Genomic DNA, 20,775 nt, shown 5'->3' on the forward strand with positions numbered 1-20,775 from the left:
GATATTCTTTCAGCACATATTATCAAATAATGTAATTATATGATAATGTGTCTGTCGCGTTTTTGTCACATATTGCTCTCAGGATAAAGAAACAATCTGATTGGATTGCCGTGAGAGTGAATGATTTCTTGCACTCTTAAAACCTCTCACATAATCATATCAAATGGGAAATAAAAAATTGAAGATATTTCTGGAAACTATTAGGGTAACATTCAGAGTTATGATAACCCATTATCCTTGTGCTTAATCCTGCATAGAAAATGCATCACATCTATAAAATACTTCACCATCAAATGGAACACTAGCAGAAGCATGGAGTTGAAAATGGATCAACATTTTTTTTCAGTTTGACAATGTTTTCTCCTGCGTCATTTTACATGAGCAAAAAAACAATTAGAGTTACTTACATGATTAAAATAACAACTGGACTATTAATGGCCCAATTTTGAGTGGTTGCTTTTTTTTCCAAATATAAATTGTATTCAGAATAAAAACCATATACAAAGCAAAAACTGCAAAAAAAACCTCTTCATTCATTCTCAGTGTCCATACATTCAATAGTGTCATCATCTATATACTAAATCTCTCGTTTGTTTGTTTGTTTGTTTGTTCCTGAACTACAGCCAAAATGGTATACGATAGCGCGACAATTTTAGGCCCATCTTACTCACCGGCATCCCTTTGGTGCTAATGGAAGAGGTTTAAATGAGTACATACCATGTAAGATGTTCCCCCCCCTCCCCCCCTCGTTCACATGTACCTTAACCAAGTCGAGGCGTTGTGGTGCTTCGCTTCAACCGGAGATTGCACATCCTAACTCATCATTCTTTTTTATGCTGGATCATGTTCAGGACCTGACAATTCAATATTAGTTGATTTTGTAGAATTATGCAGCATTGAAGGGAGAGCAGCTTCTTTCCTTCTGAAATAAGGCTTCAAAATGATCTTTCGACAAGCTAAGGAATTGCCTGATTACCTGTACACTATTGAGGACATTAGACTTTTTATGGGACTGAAGAGTTACATAGAAACATAGAAAATAGGTGCAGGAGGAGGCCATTCGGCCCTTTGAGCCAGCACCGCCATTCATTGTGATCCTGGCTGATCATCCACAATCAATAACCCGTGCCTGCCTTCTCCCCATATCCCTTGATTCCACTAGCCCCTAGAGCTCTATCTAACTCTCTCTTAAATCCATCCAGTGATTTGGCTTCCACTGCCCTCTGTGGCAGAGAATTCCACAAATTCACAACTCTCTGGGTGAAAAAGTTTCTTCTCACCTCAGTTTTAAGTTACAATGAGAATTACATTCTGCATTCTGTATCTTTCCCGTTGCTCTATCTGTTGTATTTGAGTTTCACTTAATTGTATTTTTAATGGTATTTCTGATCTGTTTGGATAGCACGCAAAATAAGCTTTTCACTGAACCTCAGTACATATGTCAATAATAAACCTAAACCTATTTTTTACATTATTCTTGAGGGGAAATAGACTTAATTGGGCTGTTCTTTCAAAGAAGTTAAGTCAAATTTATTGTCAAATGTGCAGGAACAATGAACATCTTGCTTGCAACAGCATCACAGGCACATTGACTCAGGCAAAACACAAAGCATAAATTGTACATCAATTGCACATGGCAGCAAAAAGATAAAGATGGTGCAAAGACGTTTAGTTTAGTTTAGTTTAGTTTAGAGATACAGCGCGGAAACATACCCTTCGGCCCACCAAGTCCGCACCGACCAGCGATCCCCACACATTAACACTGCTCTACACACAGGAGGACAATTTTTTTTTTACACACATACACAGAGCCAATTAACCTACATACCTGTACGTCTTTGGAGGTAGGAAAGGCCAGAAGAAATCAGGGCCAGTAACAAATGACCAAGGAGGGAGGGGGCGGCTATAATGGCCTATTGTTAGCTGGGGAAGAGGTAATGACGTTTCCGATCTAGGACTAGAGGCCATAGCCTCAGAATTAAAGGATGTTCTTTTAGAAAGGGGAAGAGGATAAATTTCTTTAGTCGGAGGATTGTGAATCTGTGGAATTCTTTGCCACAGAAGGTTGTGGAGGCCATCAGTGGATATTTTTAAGGCAGAGATAGTTTCTTGATTAGTGCAGGTGTCAGAGGTTATGGGGAGAAGGCAGGAGAATGGGGTGAGGAGGGAGAGATAGACCAGCCGTGATTGAATGGCGGAGTAGACTTGATGGGCTGAATGGACTAATTCTACTCCTATCACTTATGATCTTATAAGCCCAGAGGCACCAGATAGAGGCGCAGGCAAGGACTCAAGTCTGCTGAGCAATGTAATTGTCATGAGCAATTATAATTATTGGTGATTTCACATGAAATTTGACATTGTTAATGCCTTCTCAATATCTGATGCAAAATGATGGTACAAAGTAGTAAATCACATCACGTGTGGTAGGAGTAGAGTTTAATGCTATTGAATCATGTCAGTTTATTTGCCCTACATATAGTTGAAAAAAACACCAATTGTGCACTGTGCAGGTATAGGTTAATTATTTATTTTTGAGATATGAGCATTGCATGCAAAGCCAGCAATTATTGCCCATTTGTAATTACCTATCTGGTATTGCTGCTATTTAAACTGTTAAGAAAACAATTTAACAAATCCATGAGAGTCATTTATTATCCAGACCAAGTTTCTCCCTTTAAAGGGCTTTAGTGAACCAGGTTGATCTTACCAGCAAGATCATGATGTATTTACTGACGCTATTTGCTCAAACTGCCACAGTTCCCTGGATTATCAATTGAAGCCTATGGTGTACAATTCCAGTAATGTAATCACTGCACTGCAATATTCTTATATGAATTTTAGGAGATAAATATTTTTTGGAGGTGTCTATTATCTAATTGAGCTAAAATGGGGCAGTGAGATAGCAGCTGGATTTCCTCCCTATATGAAGTACTGTCTAGCCCATCACTTCTCTTTTATTACATTTCTTCAGTGTTGTCACTGTTCGCTGTGATGCATAGAAACTCTTATCCAAAAATCCTAGCATTGCAGGAAAAGATCTGCAGCAGCTTACGATAGTGTCTCTTAGTTACACATGCATGCCTCGCATATCTCCCCAGCCCAGGCGCAACAATAAATTGTATCTGTGTGCACAATTTAATCACAGGATAAATGGTTTCAATTCAGCTCCAAGTTGGTACAAAGCTACGAAATGTATTCGGTATCAATAATTGTCAAGGGCAATCTATGGGTCTCATCTATCTCTGTGATGAAGTCATTTCTAACGTGTGCGGGTGCCTAAGCAACAGATTCAGCTGATTAATCGCAGGGCATTATCGTATTTCACTACTAATCCTTTATTTGATGAGTGAAGCAAGGAAAAATACTACTTTTTCTTCAAATATTAGGACAGGTACAAACAAACCAGAATAAAGTAAATTAAATCAAATGATCTCTGTTCAGCTTCCCTTTGATCAAACCTGTAGAATTTTAGAAGTACCATATTGTGATTTGCTTGTCACTGTAGTACCTTCTGCTTAATAGCTTTCTAGCTTCTGAGCCAGTTTTATGCGTTCCAGCCCCCACATGGGGATTTGAGTACAGCACCCAGGGCTGCACTGTTAGAAGAGTTGAGATTCACATTAAATGTTAAGCTGAGGACATATCCAGTCTCTGAGATGAATATATGAGATTCAGGGCACCGTTTTGAAAAAAACAGGGGTGGTTCTTGCTGGTGTCCCTGACCAATATTCATCTGCCAGATGCCAACTGTTCATTGTAGAAACAAAGAACTGCAGATGCTGGTTAATATACAAAAGGACACAAAGTGCTGGAGTAACTCAGCAGGTCAGGGAGCATGTGTAGGAAGGAAGTGTGGATGCTGGGTTTACACCAAGGATTGACACAAAATGCTGGAGTAACTCAGCAGGACAAGCAACATCTCTGGTAGCATCCCTGGTGAACATGGATAGGGCATGTTTTGGGACAAGACCCTTCTTCTGACTAATGTTTCGGATCGAGACTGTCCTTCAAACTCCTGTTCATCATCTGAAGAGTCCGAACCCGAAACGCCACCTATCCATGTTCTCCAAAGATGCTGCCTGGCCCGCTTAGTTACTCCAGCACTTTGTATCTTTTCTTTGTAAACCAGCATCTGAAGTTCCGTGTTTCTACAGGCAAGTGATAGGTGGATATTGTTGAGGGGGCTTTGATTGGCATTTGGGTAGTCAAAAGCTTGAGAGGGAAAAGTGACAAAATGGTGACAAAAGGGAACAAAAGGAGACAGAATGGAGACAAAGAGCCAAAAGGGTGTCAGATGAGGAGAGAGGTGGAGTGAAATGTAAAGCAAGAGGGAGGGAGGGGTAGGGGGATGGGGATAGTGGGAGAAATCAGTGTGTATCAGGGACTTGGTGGGGGGGAGGAGAGGAAATATAGGGGGGGAAAGTGTGGAGGCAGGAGGTATTACCTGAAATTGGACAATCCTTTGGGTTATAAGCTACCCAAGTGGTATATGAGAATACACAGAAGACTTGCTTAAGAGAATACATTCTTGTGTATGTGTTTATTGTGTGTCACGCATTTAGTTTCATGGGCTTTCTTATTTTCCATTTATTTCCGTATGTAAGTGAGAGTATAAGGGAGAAGTTAATTTACATTCACATTGTAATTTTTACTCCTCAGGTCAATTATATCTTCTTTGATGAAGCGTCACTGATAATAATGCAAACAAATATTCTCACAGGCTGGATCCTGAGAAAACTATTTGACAAAATGATAAATAAGGGCAGCTTTCAAACCAGCGGTGTGAGTATTGATTTCTCTAATTTCAAGTAACCCTTCCATCCCCTCTCTCTCTGTCCCTCCCCCACCCTAGTCATCCAACCAGTTTCACTGCCGCCCTGCTTAGTTTCACTGTTTGTATCCCCTCATTATCATCTTTTCCACAGCCAACAATAGATCAATAGACAATAGACAATAGACAATAGGTGCAGGAGTAGGCCATTCAGCCCTTCGAGCCAGCACCGCCATTCAATGCGATCATGGCTGATCACTCTCAATCAGTACCCCGTTCCTGCCTTCTCCCCATACCCCCTCACTCCGCTATCCTTAAGAGCTCTATCCAGCTCTCTCTTGAAAGCATCCAACGAACTGGCCTCCACTGCCTTCTGAGGCAGAGAATTCCACACCTTCATCACTCTCTGACCACACTCTCACTCATTGTGGGCTCCACATTTCCTTGATCATCAGTGCTGGCCTTGATTTGTTCTTTTCATACCTTTCTTTCATTTGTTCTTTGTACCTTTTTATAATTAGTTTCCCTCTCCCCTGACTCTCAGTCTGAAGAAGGGTCTCGACTCGAAATATCACCTGTTCCTTTTCTCCAGAGATGCTGCCTGACCTGCTGTGTTACTCCAGCATTTTGTGTCTATCTTTGATAAATGACCTGATAGGTTGAGGGGTAAATATAAGCACTGACACCAGGACAAGTAACTTGCTTATTTTCATAGTATGCTATGGAATTGTTTACACCTACTTGAGAGGGCAGTGAGAGTATTATCACTCATTGGGAGGATGCTTTATTTGAGTAGCTGTCAGTGCTGTATTCATGTCTCAGCCTAGATTAAGCTCTTATGTTTTTGGAATTTTTAATATTCTGACTTACATATTAAAGATCTATCAGTGAGCCATCGCTAATTACCTGAAAGCTAACAATACCAGTCAGCTCAACAACCAGGATCAGAACATTATTCTAAAGCTTAAATTTTCATGGAACATCAGAATAGAATATTAAGTACCCTCAAAAGCTAATCATTATGTTAATTTGGTTTTTACTATTTCTGAAAGTTATAAAGTTACAAGCGCTGAAGAGTTATGAACAGATTCGTGGCCTTCATACACAAGTCTGACATTTATACCTCACGCTGCCTCTGCAAGGCCAGCAGCATAATCAAGGACGAGTCACACCCCGGTCACTCCCTCTTCTCCCCTCACCCATCTGTGAAAATGCACACCACCAGATTCGGGGACAGTTTCTTCCCAGCTGTTATGAGGCAACTGAATCATCCTACCATAACCAGAGAGTAATGCTGAACTACTATCTTATGGCGAGTCCGAAAACTTGTTGGTTGTAGAAGAAGTTTATTGCAGCCGCAATATTCGAATACAAAGTTAAACAACAAGGTAAAGGACAACCATCAAAAACTTACTGTCTTCTTCGAAGACTTCGCCGAACTAACTTATTTCGGGCGCCAAAAGCGCACATGACCACGCTGGCCAATCAGCGATGTCGCTCTCTGGACCAATCCCTACGGTCGCGCTCACACGTGACCTTGCTGGCCAATCTGAGGGTTCGACGACCCGGACCATTCTCTATGGTCGCTACATGACCCCCCCCAGAACCCGAGGTACGGAACCTAGCAGGGAGCCGGATTTCGCGACCATAACGAGTACGGAGAGGGGCAGCCTGAACCACAGGAGCAGGGGATTCCGGACTTGGAGGAACTGCCGGAACGGGGGGTCCTGGAGAAACTGCCGGAACGGGGGGTCCTGGACTGAGCGGAACTGACGGAGGTCGGCCTCTCCTAGGGGTTTGGCCGACCAGGACTGGTTGATCCGGATCCAAGTGTGCAGGTTTGAGCCGGGACACCGAGACGAGCTCACTCCTGCCGCACATGTCTAAGGTGAAGGTAGCCGTTCCCTTAGGTAAAACCCGGAACGGCCCTTGATAGACCCTCTGCAACGGGGCACGATGGGAATCTTTTCGCAGAAACACAAACTCACAGTCCTTCAGGGAAGGCGGTTCATGTACCATGGGACACCCATGACGTGAAGTCGGAACTGGAGCCAGGGAACCCACCCGTGCCCGGAGAGATGCTAAGACTGATGGGACTGGAGGCAGCTGGTCTGAGGGTTCCGGGAACAAATCTCCGGGTACTCGAAGTGTCGAGCCATATACTAGCTCCGCGGACGACGCACCGAGATCTTGCTTAGGAGCAGTCCGGATGCCCAGAAGAACCCAGGGGAGTTGGTCTACCCAGTCCGGGCCTTCAAGCCTTGCACTGAGGGACGCCTTAAGTTGACGGTGGAACCTTTCTACAAGTCCATTTGCCTGTGGGTGGTATGCAGTAGTGGGTTGTAACTTGGAACCGTACAGTTCTGCGAGCGCGGCCCAAAGGGACGAAGTGAACTGCGGCCCCCTGTCAGTGGTAATAACTGCCGGGACCCCGAAACGAGCTACCCAATGGAGGGCCAAAGTCCTGGCACAAGAGGCTGCCGAGATATCAGACAATGGGAAAGCCTCTGGCCACCGGGTGAACCGATCCACCACCGTGAGGAGGTGGGTGTAGCCCCGGGAGGAAGGCAAAGGCCCGACCAAATCCACGTGGATGTGGAAAAAACGAACTGCTGGGACCTCGAACCCCTGTACGGGAGGCTGGACATGGCGCTGTACTTTAGCGGTCTGACAGGGAACGCAGGAACGCGCCCAACCCGCTACCTGTTTCCGTAGGCCATGCCAGACAAACCGAGCTGCTACTAAAGCAGAGGTGGAGCGGATGGACGGGTGCGCCAGCCCATGAATGGCATCAAAAACCCGGCGCTGAAGGGAGGGCGGTACTACCGGCCTGGGACGGGGAAGGGAAACATCACACCAGACTTTTGTGCCTTCCGACCCGCAGGCTGCCTGAGCCAACTTCAATCCCGAAGTGGTGGACTGGTATGCCGAGGCGGTATCCGCTAGAAGCTGTGCCTCCGCAAGCTCCTGGGGATCCACCTCGCAGTCCACCGCCGAAATAGCGGGAAAAGCAGGTCTAGACAGGGCGTCAGCAACGGCATTAAGCTTACCCGCGACATGACGGACATCGGTGGTAAATTCGGAGATAGCAGTCAGGTGCCGCTGCTGGCGGGCCGACCATGGGTCAGACAATTTGAAAAATGCAAATGTTAATGGTTTGTGGTCCGTAAAAGCTACAAATGGGCGGCCCTCAAGGAAATACCTGAAATGACGAACAGCTAAATAGAGGGCCAGAAGCTCTCGGTCAAATGCGCTATACTTCAGCTCAGCCGAATTTAGTTGCCGGCTGAAAAACGCCAAGGGCTGCCAACGGCCACCGACCTGCTGCTCCAAGACCCCGCCCACTGCCACGTCAGAAGCGTCAACCGTCAGGGCCGTGGGGGCGGAGGGGCTCGGGTGGACCAACATGGTGGCGTCTGCTAATGCTGCCTTAGCTGCTGTAAAAGCCGACTCTGCGGCCGGGGACCATATCAACTCTACTGGCTTTCCCGCAAGGCACTGGAAGAGCGGGCGCATGACCCGCGCAGCTGCCGGAACGAACCTATGGTAGAAGTTAACCATTCCTACGAACTCCTGTAGTCCTTTTACTGTGGTGGGCCTGGGAAATGCCCGGATAGCCTCCACCTTCTCGGGCAAAGGGGAGGAGCCGGCAGGGGTAATTCTGTGCCCTAAAAAATCGAGAGAAGGGAGGCCGAATTGACACTTGGAGGGTTGGATAATGAGCCCATGGTCTTGGAGCCGCTGGAACACAGTCCGCAAGTGGACCTGGTGTTCCTGCACTGAGGGGCTGGCGACCAGGATGTCGTCTAAATAAATAAACAAAAAGGGTAAACCCCGACCCACACGGTCCATCAGTCGTTGGAAAGCCTGTGCCGCGTTCTTTAAACCGAAAGGCATACGCAACCATTCAAACAACTCGAACGGAGTAATCGTGGCAGTTTTCTGTATGTCCTCCGGCCGCACCGGAATCTGGTGGTATCCTCGCACCAAATCGATTTTGGAGAACACCACCGCTCCTTCCAGCCCAGACGAAAAGTCCTGTAGGTGCGGTATGGGGTAGCGATCAGCCGTGGTGACAGCATTGAGACGCCGATAATCGCCACATGGTCTCCACCCCCCAGATGCCTTGGAGACCATATGCAATGGCGAGGCCCACGGGCTGTCGGACTGATGGACAATGCCCATTTCCTCCATCTTCCTAAATTCCGCCCGTGCCACCACCAGCTTGTCTGGCGGTAGTCTCCTGGCCCGAGCGAAAACGGGAGGGCCCTCGGTGCGGATGTGATGGACCACGCCGTGCTTGGCCGAAGGCGTGTCAAAACGTTGGATGAGCAGCTCTGGAAACTCCGCCAGGATCTCAGCATACGAGTCAGGGGCCGCGACGACGGCCTGGACAGTAGGGCTGGGCGGGGAGGCGATTGTCGGAGCGACGGGCTCCTCGCTGGCGGAGGGTCGGAGGTCGTTACCGCGGACATCAGGGACCAGTGAAAAAGCCCAGAGAAAATCTGCGCCTAGGATTGCTTGTCTGACGTCTGCTATGATGAATGGCCATTCGTACGTGCGGAGGCCTAACACAAGGGACATCTTCCGTATACCGAAAGTGCGAATGGGGCTGCCATTAACCGCGATGAGGGTGGGACCTGTCTTACCCGTTCTGGTTTCGAGGTCGGTCGGCGGCACTATACTGACGATGGCTCCCGTGTCTACCAAAAATTCTGTGTCCGTGAATCGATCGTGGACGTAGAGGCGTCGGTTCTGGCCAATCGCAACTGCCCCTATGTACGATCGGCCGAGGCATTTCCCGCGAAGGTACAAGGTGAGCGGCAGTTGCGGGATTCTCTACCCCATCGTAGGTGATAATAGCACCAGCCGCGCTTGTGCGGATCTTTTTGGCGGGCTTTCGGAGAACTGGCGGGAGACGCGGCGCCATCTTGATGTCGCTGTGGCGTGGTCACTGATGTCGAGACCTTGTTGATCGAACCGCTTGCCTTGTTTTTGGCCGCTATGAGCGCGTCCGCTTTCGCTGCATATGCTTCGGGGTCCTTAAAAGAACAATCCGTGAGCAGCAGTCGGACATACTCAGGAAGCTTCTCTCGGAATGCCTGTTCAAACATGAGGCAATCCGTATGCTCACCGGCTAGCATCATCATCTCAGCCATGAGAACGGACGGCCGTCGATCTCCGAGGTCCGGTAGGTGCAGAAGTCTTTCAGCGCAATCATGCCTATTAAACCCGAAGGTTCGCAGTAACAATTTCTTCATTGCCTCGTACTTGCTTTCCGCAGGCGGATTAACGATGAACCGCATCACGCGTGTGGTCGTCTCCGGTGATAGAGCGCTGACGAGATAGTAATACTTCGTCGAGTCGGCCGATATGTTCTTTATATGAAATTGAGCTTCGGTGTGGACAAACCAAGATTGCGGTGAATGTGTCCAAAACAACGGAAGGTGAACGCTTACCGCACTTAACTCCGGTGTGCCAGGCGCGGCATTCAACAACGAGGCGTCGTGTTCCTGCATAGTCGGTGATCGTCCAGATCACGTCGGGGTCACCAATATGGCGAGTCCGAAAACTTGTTGGTTGTAGAAGAAGTTTATTGCAGCCGCAATATTCGAATACAAAGTTAAACAACAAGGTAAAGGACAACCATCAAAAACTTACTGTCTTCTTCGAAGACTTCGCCGAACTAACTTATTTCAGGCGCCAAAAGCACACATGACCACGCTGGCCAATCAGCGATGTCGCTCTCTGGACCAATCCCTACGGTCGCGCTCACACGTGACCTTGCTGGCCAATCTGAGGGTTCGACGACCCGGACCATTCTCTATGGTCGCTACAATCTACCTTTTTGATGACCCTTGGACTATCCTTGATCGGACTTTGCTGGCTTTACCTTGCACTAAACGTTATTCCCTTATCATGTATCTGCACACTGTAAATGGATCGATTGTAATCATGTATTGTCTTCCTGCTGACTGGTTAGCACGCAACAAAAAGCTTTTGATGTGCCTTGGTACATATGACAAAAAACTAAACTAAACTAAACATGCAAAATCTGACATACTTGGGTGCAAGACTGTGCCGGAGTTTGTACTTTCCTGAATTCTGGACAATGTAAAAATGAACGTTGTGTTCTTTGAGAAAATATTCCTGTATTCTACTTGCCCCAGCTGTTAAATGATGGCTATATTTTCAACTCTCAGATTGGAGCATTATGAACTCATTGTTATATATTATTGGAAAAGGTTCGATCATCGTGAGAAGATATTTCATGTTTTCCGGTCAAATAAATCACACTGTGCTTAATGTGGCCGGAACTTCATGAGGAGCCACAACCCACTATCAACGTAGTCACGGTACGCTGCGGAGGATTGAGGATACACTGCTATCATTCTTGGGCAGCCTGGCACTGCTCACGGATACCATTGCCTACATGCAGGACAACGGGGTGGACTCATGCCTGGTCAACCTGGACCAGAAGAAGGCCTTCGACAGGATATTGCACACGTACAGGTATGTGTGTACCTACAACGGATGTGCTCTCCAAAATGGGCTTTGCTGAGGGAATCAGGAACTGGACCCAACTTCTCTACACAGATATCTGTAGTGCAGTCCAAATCAATGGGTGGGAATCGGTTAGCTTCCTCCTCAGGTCAGGAGCCGGGCAGAGTTGTCCACTCTTCCCTGTCTTCTTCGTGTGCTGCACAGACAATTAGTCAAATCCATCAGGAAGGACAAGAGCATAAGAGGGGTGATGTTGACAGGCAATGGGGGTACTTAGATCACAACCTCCCCATGCTTTCTTGGATCGGGCAGCCAGTGTTATCTCTGGACTCAGTCTATACACCTAAGAGAACCCAGCCAGTTGAACAATTTTGGTTAGATTAACCTCCAGGAGATTTGTTAGGTTGTCTCTGTGGATCAGATGGTAATGTTAGAGCTCTCCCTACCCTGGATGTTTCATCTCCTGCAGGTGAATAAGTAAATTGTGTAAAATGTCAAGCCCCCCACAAGGACTAAACTCTATATAACCTCTTCTTCAAACACACTACTGCTTTAAAAAAAATGTGTTTTCTTAGAACTTGCATCCATTGAGATCACTGTATCACCCATAACATTTATTTGATAGAAATCTACTATCTCAGGTTGCCTTATCTAGATTCAAACCAAAGCCATCAGCCTGAAACCACAATATTCAATCTCACTCTCCCACCCATTCCATCAAGGTCAGTATATTGTATCTATATTGAAATCTAAAAAACTTTTTGGAACAATTGATGAATAAGACCATACCATTGGATTCAAGGTTGTTTTTATTGGGAGATACTAAAGGAATATTACCAAGATTAATTTTAGATAAATATCAGGAAAGATTTCTCAAAATAGCAATAGCAATAGCAAAAAAATGTGTGGCGGTCACTTGGAAAGATCACAATGAAATAAGAATTGCAAGATGGTATGCAGAAATGCGTAGTTGTATCCCATTAGAAAAAGCTACTTATAATCTGAGAGATAAATATGATTTCTTTTTGAAACTTTGGAACCCATTCACTTTAAAACTAGGATTAAGAATTGGAAATATTTAATTTCAGGATTGTTTTGATACCCCTAAAAAGAATTTAATAAGAAATTAGCCGGAAGTGTTTCCTTCTTGTCTCCAGGTTCCCTTCTTTCTTCTTTCTTTCTTTCTTTCTTTCTTTCTTTCCTTTTTAATTTTTTTTATTTCTTTATCTTTCTTCTTCTCCTTTTTCCTCTTTTTTCTAACTGGGGGGTGGGGGGAGGGGGGTTGTGGGTGGGGAGATAATACAGAACAATACAGGTATAATCGAATTTAAATGTATAATCGAATTTATAATGTAGGTACCATTGCGTACTATGAGTTCATACATGTATTTGTTTTGTTAAAATTTAAATAAAAGAAAAAAAAGAAAATCTAAAATAAAACCTGAAGATTTAGTTTGAAATCTAAATTTGAATGGATATCTGAATTGCAAGCAAACATTGCTGAGAAGACTCACCAAGTCAGATAGCATTTGGGTAGAGTTTAGTTTAGTTTATCGTCACATGTACCCCCAAGGTACAGTGAAAAGCTTTTGTTGCGTGCTAAGCAGTCAGCAGAGAGACTATACATAATTACAATTGAACCATCCACACTATACAGGTACAAGGTAAAGGGAATTACGTGAAGCACACGATAAAGTCCAGTAAAGTCCAATTAAAGATAGTCCGAGGATCTCCAGTGAGGTTGTTCAGACAGTTCAGACTGATTCAGACTTCAATCAGTCTGAAGAAGGGTCTCGACCCGAAATGTCACCCGTTTCGTTCTCCCCAGGGATGATGCCTGCCCCACTGAGTTACTCCTGCAATTTGTGTCTATCTTTGGTTTAAACCAGCATCTGCAGTTCCTTCCTACACATACCAGCAATTTTTGTTGCTGTTGCTATTTTACTACTTTGCTTACAGAAAGCCCGACAGCAGTGACATTGGTCCCTTTGAATGATTTCTCAATTTTTTTAATGTGTATTCGGGTAACTCTGAAGTGCACTCCTACACACTTTGGCAGAAGTGGGAGATCAGTGACCTATACGTGGCGGCTCTTTGCATACCTTTTTATGGTATACAAAACAAAGAATTATACTCTGACATGTCACATGTGATAAAGTATCAATCAATGGTTTAAGAATGCAGAGGTGGACCATACTCACTTACTTGAGACCAGAGCAAGATGATTTTTCCCCAAGGCAGTGGCTCCTTTCACTATATAGCCCTATTCGGGCCTGTTGAATTCCAGTGTGTGATGTTGTCACATCTGGGATACGGGGAGAAAGCAGGAACTGGGTACTGATTCTGGATGATCAGCCATGATCACATTGAATGGCGGTGCTGGCTCGAAGGGCCGAATGGCCTCCTCCTGCATCTATTGTCTGTGCTTCTACAGTTCAATCTCGTGATGGGTTTTCTTGAGAGTATCTTTAAATTATTTTATCTGCTTTTATGTTTTCATTTTCCATTGACAACTTGGGTGCACACCAATTGTTTTGGCATGCAGTACAAGGCCAACTTGTCCTCCATTAATGCTGGCCACTCCGGACAATGAAGATGCTGACCTTTTGAGGACACTGACATCAGTGCAGCACTTTTTCCATTTCACGTTGAATATCTCCTGAGGAATTCACCATTTGCTGGGGCTTTGCAGGTTTTTGTGTGTTTTCTGTAGATTATCCTAGTCAAAACATTAAAAGGTATTTTAAAGAGCCTGTGGGACAATTATCTAGTGCTCAGATCATGAAGAAGAACAGGAAATTCCGAGTGCAAGGTATGACAATGGTGCAGTGGTCCAATTAAGAGACTGGTAATTCAGAGGCCTGGATTTATAATGTAGACAAGAAAATTCAAATCCCACCACAGCCCTTCTGCAATTTAAGTGGTTATTGAGCTCTCAGTAATGATGATTGGAAAACTACCTGATTGCTGTAAAACCCCATATGAATCATTAATGCGCTTCAGGGAAAGAAATCTACTTTCCTAACTAAAAGTACTAAGAGCTCATTCCGTTCACCGGCAACTTCATTAACGATAGTCTCGGAGCACAGTTAAAGTGGTGCAAGGTGTAGGAAGGAACTGCAGGTGCTGATTTAAACCAAAGATAGACACAAAAAACTGGAGTAACTGTATAAATATTGATTTCCCTAACTTCAGGTAGCCCCAGCAATTCCCTCTCTCTCTATCCCTCCCCATCCAAGTCGCACTAGCTTCTCATTTTCACCTAACAAACAGCTAACAATGACCTGTTTCCTTTATCTTCGTTGCTTGTTTGCATATCTTCCATTCATTGTTCTTTATCTCTACATCATCATCTATATCTCTCGTTTCCCTTATCCCTAACCAGTCTGAAGAAAGGTCGACCCAAAATGTCACCCATTCTTTCGAGAGAGAGAGAGAGATGCTGCCAGTCCCGCTGAGTTACTCCAGCTTTTTGTGTCTATCTAACGTGGTGGAAGGCCAGCAATCGAATTTTCTGCCTTGATTTGACTTGGGTAAAATTCAATACATGGCAACTTGCAAAGTTAGGCCCAATTTCAACTGAAATAACCCGATGAACAGAAGCAGAGACTTTCTTAATCTAGCCTCTGGTCTTGTATATATTAACTAACCAAATGTTGGCTTGCTTTTGTGTTGTCTGATGTGAGGAATGGGCTGAAGTATGAATGGCTATTGATGTGGCAAACGTATCAATGAGCTGCTGTAACCATCCTTGATTTCCCTAAATTTACGGCATCTCGAGTTTTTTGTTGTTTTCGACTTCCTTAATACTGCAGTATTTTGTCAACCTGGATTTTCCACTTGCATTTCTGAAGGGGTCTCCAAATAGACACCTATCGGTCTCAGATGGTTGCAACCAAATGAGCCAAGGCTGACAAATATTATGTTTCAATTCATCTTTATTCTGGCTGTAACTGCCTGACTTGCATTCATTTCTGATCTAAGCACAGCACTCATGGATCAGGTTAGAAAAGGTTGAAGGCACGTCATAAAATTTGGTGGAAGATCTTCACAGCATTTGAGTTTGAGTTTAGTTCATTGTCACGTGCATCGTGGTACAGTGAAAAGCTTTTGTTGCGTGCTAAGCAGTCAGCGGAAAAACATGATCACAATCGAGCCATCCACAACGTACAGATACATGATAAAGGGAATAAGGTTTAGTGCAAGATAAAGTGAGTAAAGTCCGATCAAAGATAGTCCAAGGGAAACTTAAAATCTGTGGGGAATGTGTAGAGAATAAAATGGATACTTGCTGTTCAACATGCACATTTTGGACCAAAGGGACTGTTACATGTTGAATTCATTATTATATTTGGATGCATTGGGATGTAAATGCATTGCTTCATTTAACAAAACTGAAAGCAATTGCAAAACACCATCCCAAGTGAGTGAAAAATTTGTCAGATGTTGTAAATAAGAAATATAAACAGAAAATTCTGGAAACAGTCAGCTGATCCGACAGCACCTATGGAAAGAGAAACTGTTGATATTTCAGGTCATGAAGCCTTCGTAAGAACCCAGGCCTGAAACATTAATTGTTTCTTTCCACAGATGGTGTCTCACCTGTTGAGCTTTTCCTGGATTTCTTCTTTTGAGCTCTAAGTGAGTGACTTGAGTCTGTACTCTTTCAAAACCTCACATTCTTGACGCTAATTGTCAACCATGACCTTTAGAGAATGTCCTTAACTACGATGGTCCGTATCAAGTTCTGCCTTAGGGACATCAGAAATGTGAATGGAAATTTGTGGGCAGAGCTTTCCATTCAAGGTGTCAACAGAAGTGAAGGTTGATATGAGAAGGAGCCAGCTCAACATTAATCTTCTGAAAATTGCAGAGGGGAGGAATAATGTCTGGGAAGAAAGATAAGAAGTGGGCAGGTTGGCAAAGTGTTGGCCCTGATTTTGTTATTGCAATAACAGAGAGGCTATAAGCAGGGAAAGTTCAGACAAACACCATTCAACCTAGAAATCCAGATGTCGCTGTCAGTGAAATCTTGCTCTTCCACAGGGTTACACAGTTAGGACCTCACTGGCCAACTCAACATTTTAAGGACCACGCTGGAATTAATTTAGACCCCTGAGTTCCGTACTATAATAACTGAGAAGGTTAGGGCTGGGCATACAGGATCAAGTGATCTTTAATTTAGAAATCAATTATGATCTATCTCAGCACGCATGCGCGGCATCTCCTCACTCGCACCAAAAAAATGGACGCCGTTAGCGGCGCCAGCCCGCGATCGCCGGCTCACCTCTCCTCTCTCCCCTTGCTTCTCTCCTCTCTCCCACACCCGGGAGAACATCTCCCCACTATCCCCCCCCCCCCAGGCCTTTGAATGATGCGATCTCCCGTACCCCCCCCCCCGGACCTTTCACTGATCCGATCCCCCGCACCCCCCCCCCCCCCGGGCCTTTAACTGATGCTAAGAGTGTGTCTGGGGGAGAGAAAATGGGGGGGGGGCTGAGAATGGGGAATGGGGAATGGGACAACAGGGGTCGTGCGAAGGTGAATTGGTGGTGGGGGAAAGAGGGGTACTGGGAAAAGGGGAGGTCCATATCCCTCCCCTCTCCCCCATCCCTCCCTCCCCCTACTCTCTCCCCCTCCCTCCCCCATCCACAAATACCACCCCATCTCTCATCACCCTCCCCCCCTCCCTCCCCCCCTCCACCCTCAACACATCCCTCCCTCCACCACTCCCTCCCCCTCGATCACTCCACACCTCCCTCACCCAAACCTCCCTCTCCCTCCCTCCCCCTTCACTCCCTCCCCCCCTCCCGGATACAATGGAAACCCTAAGAGGACGGGCCAAAGGGGAGAGTGTGGGGAGAGTAAGAGTGGGGATGGGGGAGGAGAGAATGGGGGAGTGGGGAATGGGCCCAACGGGCCCACTTTGTCTAGTATATTACTAAAGCTCTCATCTTGTATATTTGTTCCCGAAATACAACCAAAACGATACACAAGAGCGCCACAATTTTAGGCCCACGTTACTCACCATTGGCCTTTGAATGGTTGTTATATTTTAAACGTCATTCATTTTTTAAACTTTAATAAATCACTTTTTAAACTTTAATCAATTTGATTGGATCTACCACCTCCCCCCACGTGGGGTCTGGCACGTCCTGATTGGCTCCTGCCGCTCCCCCCCAGGTGGGGTTGATTGATTGGATCCGACCTCCTGCTCGATGCCCGATTGGTCGCTGTTCTGGGTCCCACGTGGGGGGAGCAGAGAGGGACCATATTGTGCAGAGGCTGGACTATTGGCTTCTATTTCCCTTAAGTTTGGGAAAACTGGATGAGCAATACTCAGAAAGGTGAATAGATCGTGCCATTCTTTCCCCATTGAGCGCAAAACTCCATGCCTTTTTTTTTCCTTTTGCAATTGTTTCCTTCCTTCCAAAATTGATATCACTATTTAGTAAAATTAGCATGTTTTTGCAGTCAGCAACGTCTTGCTTCACAGAAGAAGACACCTATTCCGCAAGCTTCTGTAAAGTTGTAACTGATATATAAAGCTTTTGACACATTCACATGTGGAAGAATACATACTCACCTCATCGTATTGCTTTCAAATGTATGATTGATTTGTGATTAAAATGCCCAAAGTTAAGATACTTCCGTCATCTTATTTGAAGTTATAGAGTGATACAGTGTGGAAACAGGCCCTTCGGCCCAACTTTGCCCACACCGGCCAACATGGCCCAGCTGCACTAGTCCCACTTTCCAGCATTTGGTCCATATCCCTCCAAACCGGTCCTATCCACATGCCTGTATATCTGTTTCTTAATTGTTGGGATAGTCCCTGCCTCAACTATCTCCTCTGGTAGCTCGTTCCATGCATCTACCAGCCTTTGTGTGAAAAAGTTACCCTTCAGATTACTATAAAATCTTTTCCCCTTCACCTTAAACCTATGTTCTCTGGTCCTCGATTCACCTACTCTGGGCAAGAGACTGTGCATCTACCTGATCTATTCCTTTCATGATCTTATACACCTCATTTAGATCACCCCTCATCCTCCTGTGCTCCAAGGAATAGAATTCCAGCCTACTCAACCACTGCCTATAGCTCAGACCCTCTAGTCCTGCCAACCTCCTTGTAAATCTTCTCTGTACCCTTTCTAGCTTGACAGCATCTTTCCTATAACACTATGCCCAGAATTGAACATAATATGCTAAATGTGGTCTCACCAACGTCTTATACAACTGCAACATGAAGTCCCAACTTCTATCTCAAAAGTCTTAGGCTTCAACTCTTTTGCCATTAATGCAAATGTTTTCCAGTGTACTGTCTTCTTTCCTCATTTCCTCTTCATATCAGTGAACTCCCCCTTTTGTTGATGTTGAACCCTTGTAGATGTTTCCAATCCACATTTACCACATCGCTTTTGATTACATATTCTCATAATATAAAGCGCCACAAATAAGATACTACAGAATAATTTTTAAATGTAAGTTGACCAACGTGAATAGGGTGGGCGACCCACTCTATTTCAAAGATAACAGTTTATGGGTTTTTTTCTAAACCTAGACAAAACCCACCATCTCTTTTTTTCAGTGAAACCTCCCGACTCCCTGTAACTTGCGAGATTTACAAGTTTCTTAAAGTTTGTTTGAGAATTGAAATACACCATGCAAAGCCAAGGAAATCTTTTCAATTGTGTGGCATTTCATTTCGACTCTAATCTCTGTCAGAGGTTTTCAGTCAGTACTGTCAATACAGCTGACATTACTTTTCCAGTGCCCTCTGTGTTTTCTCTCTCCTCCAAATGTGAAATCCTCACATACATTTCCGCCCACTTCCTCGCTGTGTTGAATGCAAGTTTTATTTATAAGATCATTAGATCATAAGTGATAGGAGTACAATTAGGCCATTCGGCCCATCAATACGCCATTCAACCATGGCTGATCTATCTCCCCCTCCTAACCCCATTCTCCTGCCTTCTCCCCATAACCTCTGACACCCGTGCTAATCAATCATTCCTCTGCTCCTGAACTAACTTATTCTTCCTCAGACGTCACAGCTATCAATTTCACGACTGACAAAAAATAATATTTTGTCTGTTTGGTTTGGTTATTATAATTCGCATGAAACAATAACAGCACCTACAAGTTATTCGTGCTTAACTCAATAAAACATTGTCTGCTTTGTCGGTTACTGCCTTGAGAGAGGAATAATTTAAACGTTAACATTGCTGTGTGGGTGGTTTAATATGCACCTAATTGACATTTTCTTCTTTAAATTTGAATCACTCGATAAACACAATTCAAGAAATCATAGTCCAGGATAGGAATTGGTTAGTTTGCAATATGAGAGATAAAAACAGTGTTAGAGGAAGAAAAAAATGATAATAATAGCCTTGAAACATATTAACATGAAGGTCATTTAGATTTGTATATCCACTGCAGTGAGAAATGTAAGAACATGTAGAATATTATAGTTGTACATCGACTCACAACATGTGGATTTTATCCTTGTATTATTTTCCTGTAAATTAAATTATAGAAAGAATTTTCACAATTACAGAACTATTACTTGTACATGGATATACTTTATTTTTTTATGTTCTGTTAAACATTTTATTTTATCGTTAAAATTTAAGTTGACTTTCTCAGGTGTAGTGTTCAGTCCATTCGTCAAATTAAGAAAAGCTTTAAGAAGGCAAAGGACTCAACAGGTCAGGCAGCATCTCATCGAGTCACAGAGTGATACAGCGTGGAAATAGGCCCTTCGGCCCAACTTGCCCACACCGGCCAACATTTCCCAGCTACACATCCCACTTGCCTGCAGTTGGACCATATTCCTCCAAACCTGTCCTATTTATGTACCTGTCTGACTGTTTCTTAAACTTTGCGATAGTCCCAGCCTCAACTACCTCCTCTGGCAGCTTGTTCCATACACCCATCACCCTTTGTGTGAAAAAGGTTTCCCCCTCAGATTCCTATTAAATCTTTTCCCCTTCATCGTAAACCTATGTCCTCTGGTCCTCGATTCACCTGCTCTGGGTGAGAGACTATGTGCATCTACCCGATCTATTGCTCTGATGATTTTATACACCTCTATACGATCACCCCTCATCTGTGCTCCAAGCAATAGAGTCCCAGCCTACTCAACCTCTCCCTTCTGCAGTTGTACAGGGCCCTAGTGAGACCGCACCTGGAGTACTGTGTGCAGTTTTGGTCTCCAAATTTGAGGAAGGATATTCTTGCTATTGAGGGCGTGCAGCGTAAGTTTACTAGGTTAATTCCCGGAATGGCGGGACTGTCATATGTTGAAAGACTGGAGCGACTAGGTTTGTATACACTGGAATTTAGAAGGATGAGAGGGGATCTTATCGAAACGTATAAGATAATTAAGGGGTTGGACACGTTAGAGGCAGGAAACATGTTCCCAATGTTGGGGGAGTCCAGAACCAGGGGCCACAGTTTAAGAATAAGGGGTAGGCCATTTAGAACAGAGATGAGGA

The sequence above is a fragment of the Rhinoraja longicauda genome, chromosome 17 (assembly GCF_053455715.1).
Source record: "Rhinoraja longicauda isolate Sanriku21f chromosome 17, sRhiLon1.1, whole genome shotgun sequence".
NCBI lineage: Eukaryota > Metazoa > Chordata > Chondrichthyes > Rajiformes > Arhynchobatidae > Rhinoraja > Rhinoraja longicauda.